Source organism: Sinocyclocheilus rhinocerous, unplaced genomic scaffold, assembly GCF_001515625.1.
Source record: "Sinocyclocheilus rhinocerous isolate Xijiao unplaced genomic scaffold, SAMN03320098_v1.1 scaffold24, whole genome shotgun sequence".
NCBI lineage: Eukaryota > Metazoa > Chordata > Actinopteri > Cypriniformes > Cyprinidae > Sinocyclocheilus > Sinocyclocheilus rhinocerous.
In genome coordinates, this window is record NW_015647124.1 from 3,301,667 (window position 1) to 3,310,254 (window position 8,588).

An 8,588-nucleotide genomic window follows, 5' to 3' on the forward strand; every position below is an offset into this window, starting at 1 on the left:
TATACTCGCTGCATTCCGCTCTGGAAAATTTGTTTGTAGAGTAACGTCGTTCTTTGAGTGTCTTCAGTGCGGCCCTAAAAACATGGGCTTAACATATCAGTGCAGACACAACAGCTGAACAAAGAAAGACAAGACGCCAGGTGAGCTATAGCTGAGCCAGGCAAGCTCAACCATCCTGTTTTTGACATTTAGCACTGGGTTTCTGTAGCCAACTGCAAATCAGAAGAACAGCACGAGAGAACGCGATTGAGAAGTCAGGGGGGTTTATCTTCACACACATCTTCACTACTAAAGCCCGCAGATTTTCATTTATTTCAAAATCATTCAAAAGATTAAGCAAGCAACTGTGACTGAGAGTGTTAACAACCCCAAAAACGCATCTGTCTTTCTGGACAAAGAGAACAGTTGGGAACTGCATGGTGGCAAACGTGGGTTTGCTCTAACGCCCTTGGCAGACAAGCTAGCTGGTATGAGCACGTACTTCTCGTCTCAGATTCATGCTGAAGAACTGATTGTTTGTGAAGCAACAAATGTGATCTAGGCTGAAGTTTTACTGTGCCTAATCTTCTTGCAGAGGTACAGAGGGTCTTGAGTCCCTGGCCCTTTCATTTCATTATATAAAACCTTCTGGTGATCAAAAATAATAAATAAAAGCTAGATTTATATATATATATATATATATATATATATATATGTCCATAAAGAAAAGTTTTTGAATAACGATTTTTTTTGGGGCAATATATTCTCATAGAAAACAGCTATTTAAAATTGTAAAAAATATTTTGCAATATTGTTGTTTTTACTGTATATTTGATCAAATAAATGCAGCCTTGGTGAGCAGAAGAGACTTATTTCAAACATAAAAAAACACACACACAAAAAAAAAAAAAAAACGGTTGAATATTAGTGGCCCATTAATTTTCTACACTGGTATTACAAAAATGTATTTACTCGCCATTAACCAGCTCTGAGATAAATCAAAATACTGCAAACTTTTATTTGGAACAAGAAAGTATCAAAAAAAACTAAACAAAAAAAAAAACCTTGAACTTGTCAGAAAGAACTATAATCCCAAGGAGCACTGCAAATGACAATATCAAATCAGAAACAGTTATACAATATAAAACTCTAATCAATATAATTACACAATATATGTATATTACAATTATTTATTTATTTATTTTTGGTGCCGTTCCAGTTGCCATGGTAACAATTACTCAAATTAATGTATCTCGCTTGAGGATTATGGGTAGTGTATTTCTTCACTGGGAATTTAAAAGAAGATGATGAAGAAAAAGCAGCAGTGCATATTAGGTCTGTTTTTAAAAATGCATACATTATTTCTTCAAAAAATAAATTCTCTATGGAGAAATTGAACAGGATTTTTACTGCTGTGCTCTATTGATTTACATCATCTTAATAAACATTCTCCCTTTCCCATCCTTCTGTTTTCATGCTGCTTTTGCTCTCGCTCTTGTTCAGACCAACGGACTCCCATTTCTGACCTCAGTCTTGCTTTCTTATGTTTGTAATTTCGCCTCTTTACACCAAACAACATTTGGTCTCCAGATTTACCTCCCTTATGATTTTCTCATCCACAGCCTCGTCAGAGCGCCTCCTTGATTATCTCGTCCATGCTTGAACACCACTGAAAAAAAGAGCAACCAAAGACACGGTTGAGAAATTGGAGAGAAGACGATTACTCAACCAACAAGTAGCTGCATATGGAACGGGATATCCTTTCACAGGTCAGTGCTTTAAAGCTGGCAAAAATCTGCTATGTTATTAAATCTCATTTAAGAACAGACACCACAATCAGAAAGCATCTGATAGTAATAAAGGAGCAGTGGGAAAAAAGCTGAATGTGTTGGAGACTGAGATAATAAGTGTGCTTCACGAACAGAAAATTGACCCGCTCTGTGTAGAAAAATATTCTAATCAACGACCGTAACTTGATCATTTACATTGCTCCAATAATGACAAGCATGTCAGAATAATATTTAAGATCTCATTCTCTGATTGATTCAACAGAGTCATTAATTCTGAAGACAGCAGAGGTCATCAGCTTTGCCATATTTATTTCCTGTGTGAAATGTGCTATTTAATTTGGAAAAATTCACACTCTCGTAATACAATTCTGTTTTTTTTTTTATTCCAATAGTCAAAATATGCTATCACATTTAATACAGATGCATTGATTCAAGTGTTAGCATTGTCAATTTAATTACTGCAAAAAAAAAAATGTTTGTTGATTTGAAGTGTTTGTTTTGGCAATGGTAACAAAGACTAGATGAAAAATGTTCATCATGAAGATAATCAAACAAATTTAACAGATGATCACTTGATCGTCACGTGACCAATCACTATGGAGCTGCAGAAGAAAAAAATACAACAGTGATCAGCTGATTGCATCACAAGAATGTGCAAATTCCAAAACATTCACTAGCACCTATGCAAAGCTGTGACATCAAAGCAAGAAGACAGAGAGAAATATACAGTAAATACATTTTCCAAAAATATTAGGACACTGGTAAAACAACTACCACAATATAAAATTAGCAATCTATACTGTATATTGTGTGGGGAAAAAAAATCTTAATGGCATCAAAGAGGAAAGATTTTTGAATAACACAGGGTGTAGTTACGACATCAGCCACTAGGGTATATGCCTTAAGTACACAAACATACACGCAAACACATGTATATGCATGTGAATCCATGGCACCCCCAAGGGTTCCCTCCCTCAAGACGCCTGATGATGTAATTCTCAATTGTCATAATGATTGACAGGTAAGAGTGAGTTTGGGATGAGTGACAATCTCTCATTTAGCCCGGTTGAGTTTCGCCCCACGTGTACAACCCCCCTCCCAACCCTTCTAACAGGACATCGCCCATTTGGGAAGGGGGGGTGGATGCCAGTCCCAATTCATCAGTCAGTGAAAGGGGTGTCTGATGGACAGCTAGGGGGACCTTTCAGTCCAGTGAGAGAGGGTGAGAAAAAGGTCATCTGCTTCTGACTTACAAAATGAGACATGATCCAAAAGCCTGACATGTGGCTGACAGAAGACTGGGGAAGGATGAATACAACACCAAGCATGCAATATCTTTCTAAATATTTTGAAAAAAAGGTAATGGGATATTCTGTTGCATCTGGTTCACCGATAAACCGTTACTTTGAGGAAAGTGTTTCTGATATTTGAGGAAATAATGCAATCCAGAAGTTTCTATGGCCCCATGTCCTTTGCACAGAAATGTCACACACACAATTTCCATTGTACCCCAACAGAAAAGATTAAGCATGTTCCCAAATTGGCTTTTCCAGAGCCTGTGTCTGTGTGTTTGCATGGACTAGTTATCCATTTAGATTACAGATGGACGAACTGGTAGGAAGATGATGGACATAGTGAAGACCTGGCAAACAGACTGCTGCGAGACTCTTTCTCTCACTCGTGCACATATGCACATACATCTGTTCCACATTAACACATTAAATGCCTCAAAGGTGTTTGAAAACACTGTGGTGATCAATTTCATCTTGAAATAATCTGTGGCTTCGATTGTGCCAAATTCAAATTTATAGCGTGTACGCAACACAGAGATTTAATTCAGAAAAGATACCACGATAGAAAGCATCTACATGTTGGAAAGTCTCATTGCGTTGAATCAGATGCATCTTGAATGTAAACTCATACAGTGTGTGAATGTCCTTACAGATTGTTTCACACATCACAGTTTGACAGGTAGTGTTCCCTGAAGAGTCTGTGGCACCATTTGCCAAACGTCAGATTCTAGCATGACTTATGAAGGCCACCTAAAGCTATGTGACATTCAGTGCTTGTGGCCTTTTATGGTTGCTATGGTGAGGAGGAAGAACAATGCAACCGGACGACAGCGATCTGTCATAGGGGTTAACGTAAAGGACCGGAAAGAGGACCTGAAGATTTCACACCCATCATCAGTAACAACAACAACGGAGTGCTATGAGTGGTCATTAATCAAAATCACATCTCCGTCAATCCATCAGTCCATCCATCCAACCGTCCATTCCACATCCATCAAACTCACTTTCTGTCTCCAAAACTTTGCCTTCCTTATGTGTTGCACTGTCCACATAGTTATTGAATTTGACAGAATATTAGGCACAATGCTGCATCACCTCCCACTGATCTCACATTCATCATTGTCAGCTTTGCTAAATGCACGCGCTTGTCAGTGAAAAAAATAAAACATTTGGATGAAATGAGTGACAATTTCACACGTCAAAAGAAATCACAAGACAACCCTCTAAGCACCAACAGAGAATTTTCCTGTGTGTGTGTTTGTGAAATGGTGTTTCGTGTGATGAATGAGGAGCTGCCTTGGGAGTTGATCCATCAGGGCCCCAGACAGTCCCGACAGGCTCACATGCTGAGGCCCACATTCTCACTGACCACCCTCAGAGAGGTGGGCCACAGTATTGACAGGAAATGACCTCAGCAGCAACCCTCTCAATTATGGTCATATTCATAATAATTGGCTTTTATAGCATGGCATCATCACTCCAGACATTACAACAGATGCACTTTAGCCAGATTAGATACTGTCGTTGAAACAGATGGTCTAAGATGTGTGTTGCATATATCCTTTTTGATAGAACTATTAAAGACATTGCTTATTGTACTTCATAAACTTAAAACACTAAAACCATTATTTAAGAGCATGCATGCTTTCAGATATGTTAAAAGAATGCAGTTTATCACATTACACAAAGTTTTGAAAATGTACCTCTCGGTTAATCATCAGAGCACATGATGCTCCAATGGCCTTTTCTTCTCTCTGAGCCTAAAACACACAGATAATCTATTCAAACAATCAGAGAGATGGTCAGAAAACAATTGGAGAACCATTAGAGAGAGGAAATGAGGTCAATACCCTACTGTTTGAGGACACCCCACTACTCTCCAGGCTTTGAGAAAAAAAGGTTAACGGTAGGGGGAGAAGGACTGAGGATTATTAAAGGAGACTGAGAGAATTCCATGTGTTGGTTTTAGAGAGGGACTGGCGACTTGTCTGTATTAAGAAACCAGGCCGCACCCTCTCTATGTTTCCAGCATTTTCTGCATTCAGATGAAACAGAGATGGCGAACATAGAAACAAAGACGTATATCCCCCAACTCCAGGCCACCAAATACACCTGTAATTATGAAGATTTGTAGAAGAAACCCCCCACCCAGCGGTTCATTCGTTTCCCATCTGCACAGCAGCACCTCTTTTGGCCTCTGGATTTTGCTCCTATGCAGCAGACATACATTTCAAGGTTTATCACTGTCAGATTATGATTATGAGGAAATCTTGGGAAGCAGCCACCACCTCAGCCTTTCATCTAACCATCTGACCATGTGGTGCTTGAGTTACTTCAATGGTTAAGTCACATTCTGATCGAGTGGAAAAGGGAAAATACCCTTTTATTTTGAGATCTTGCGTCAGCAGTCGCAAAGTATCCTGTCATGATTTGTGAAGCTATGCCTGGCAACAGTCAAAGAAGTTGCTGGCTCACAGGCAGCAGAGATTAACTTTAGAGTCTAAAATTATGCTGGAGCACACCCAATGCTACCTTATCAAACCACAAGTATACAAACCGTATAGAGTCATAAAGTCAACTGTGCTGCAATAAAAATGACTGACCTGCATTTTGCCCTAATAATGAATCATCTCAGCTTTGTAGGAACCTCATATCATGTCGAGAGTTCATGGAGATCTTTCAAATTGTATCAGAGGTGAAAGCCAGTCACTTGTTACGGTCCCTAATATCAGACCTTCACCACAGTTCAGTGGTCTGGCAATTGCCTCCATATTGAGGAATCAACTCATCTGGACTTACTCTACATACAGTGATACAACATCTTTGAATCCAGTGGGGGATAAGGTTTCACAGAGCTCATTTGCAAGAGAGGTTACACTGCCAAGAGAGAAAGTAGTTGAGTTGGATGCTGAAGCCAGCAATGATTTTAAAAGGAAACATCCGTATATGCCAGCCGTTCACCAACATTACACTAATTGCCCTGTTCTGAAATCATTGTCTTGAGCAACACTGCGATTAGGAAGGCAGAGGAAGAGAGTGCGGGAGCTTGTGCAGAATCACAAACGTGAATTCTTAGTAGGGGAGGGCTGCTGTGTTTCCGAAGCGTGCAGGATGATGTGGGTGAGAAATAAACTGACTGGAGGGGTGCTGAAAGCAGCAGAAGGGAACAAAGTTAGGGAGAGCTGATGGAGACCTTGTAGATAAACAAAGGCTGAACTTACGCTTGGGTCAGTTTGTGTACCTTTGTGGCTTTCGATGCTCTGTGCAACCCAGTCTACACTCCTCAGCCAGGTTCCAAGTCCTCTAAATCAGTCGGCGGTTTGGGATCTCACATCATTACCATTTTGAACAGCCTATAAAAGAATATGAAATGGACGTCTTGAGAATAATAAAGAGCAAAGGGAAACAAATGCCATTGAGGAAAAAAGCTGTGAAAGAGTCCAACATATAAAAGCGCTTTTACATGAAGATGTGAAAAAGATGTGAAAACTAGGTTGGATGGAGACTTGTGAGATTAAGTAGTCAAACAAAGACAAGATTAAGACCCCAAAAAACCATGTCAGATGATGTCATTCTCCAGTGTCCTCTCACCTTGTGAAGTTTCATGGTCCAGAAATGGCGCTTTGACTTTCTGTAGTGCCGAAGCCGAATCTGGGGCTCTGTTAGCCATGACTCCAACCAGAGTCCTCACTTCTCCCCAGGTGTGTGGCAGAAGAACTGAGGGTTTTGGGCTCGTCATATGGTTCTTATCCTTCTATTTGCCATTAGCATTGGACTGCAGCCCTGACACTTACTCTCTGATCTGCAGTTGATCCGACTCCAAAGGCCGTAGGGGCTTAAGAGCAGAACATGGGCTCTGCCTGGTAATGAGTTTGATAGTGTGGGGGGTCCACTATAATGGTTCTTCCTTACCTGCAAGCTCCTCATAATAAAGGTGCAAATGAGGAAAAGTTGCAGATCACCATGCACATATCCATATCATATGGAAGAATGCACTGTTTTTCTTTGGTACAATCACCTGATATTCTCTGTAACCACTTCCATCCAGACCTACTGTAGAGTTCACAGAAAACCATTTAGAACCACTGAGAACCCCTAACACCGATTTAGTCAAACTACACGATCAGATACGTTTTGTGACTAGGTTAAAATGAATCACTGAAAATATCTGACTCAAAAGAACAATTTATTAAAAAAAATTGGACATGAGTAAAGTTGCAAGTAGTAGTTGCAAGTGCGCAAAGAGGGCTGAGCAACACTACTGTAGGTGAAAAGAAAGAAAATGTGAATTACCTCAGATTGTGGTACAACAGCAGATGCCTGAATATCAGAATGTTCTTGGAGTGTTCAGGGTTAAGGGGCAGTTCCCAGAGGCCTGGGGCTGATAAAGCCATCTGACAGCATCTTGGACAAGGGGAGTACATCTGCTTCACATTTCCACCATGTCAGAACCCATACTATCTTTGCTTTGGCTTGTTTGCAACTCATTGGCTCAATTATATTTCTATTGTTGCAATGACATTTAATGGCATGTAACTACATCTGTGCTAATGCTATGACTAGTCATACTAGTGTCATCAGTTCTTCTACTCAGACCACCATTCATTTGAAGCTAATAAAGCAGCATGAATACGATACACTTGGGGTTAACCATCTAAAATACAGATAATTATGCTAAAGTCTGAACACCCTGCATGCCTTTCAGGATGATTCATCATTCACTTACAACTTTTTCGAGAAAATTTTTTTTTGGCTCCCATCTTGTGCTGAATGAGGCACTTACCAATAGTGAATGTATTGACAAACTGACCAATAGTGACACTGTGGGTTTTTTTTTTCTCAGCCCCTCTCTGCTTCAGGCTGTTTCAGTATGTAATTGCTAAAATAGAGTTGACTGCCCCTTGCTGCTGCTATGCGTCAGACTGCCTCTGCAACCTCAATGGTTTGGACGCTGTTGGCTCAGCCCATATGGAGCCACTTCACAGAAGGGTTAGCCTAAGCCAGATCTATCCTCAGAAGAAACAGCACCACCCCAGCCACAGACAGTAACTGAGTTGGCATACTAGTAATGGTCTGCTGGCTACCACCACAGTTGCCATTGTAAAGCACTACGACTCAGAAAATAAGACAGACCATGTTTTATGTCCTTTATTAATTATTTCCAAACTCTTGGGAGATTTTCTGTTGCAGTGATAAAAGCTGGAGTAACAGAGCAGGTGGAACAGGCTTTATGAAACATTAACTACTGCAGTTTCTCAGTTCAGTCAAATTTGTGAATGTGCAAAGTCACATCTTAAAAATAGAACATGATATCAATAGATTTTACCAGACAAGTCTAAGGCACTCCCTAATGTGTCATTTATTTATGTGATGATGTTTGCTTTAAGAGGAAGTGACTGTGAAAATTATTAACAGGCAATTCTACGTGAACACATGAATTTGCAACAAATTTGTATGCACACTCTGATAAGCCCAAGTATGAAACCTAGTATACCAACAATATCGCAGAGAAAAAAAAAAAAAAAAA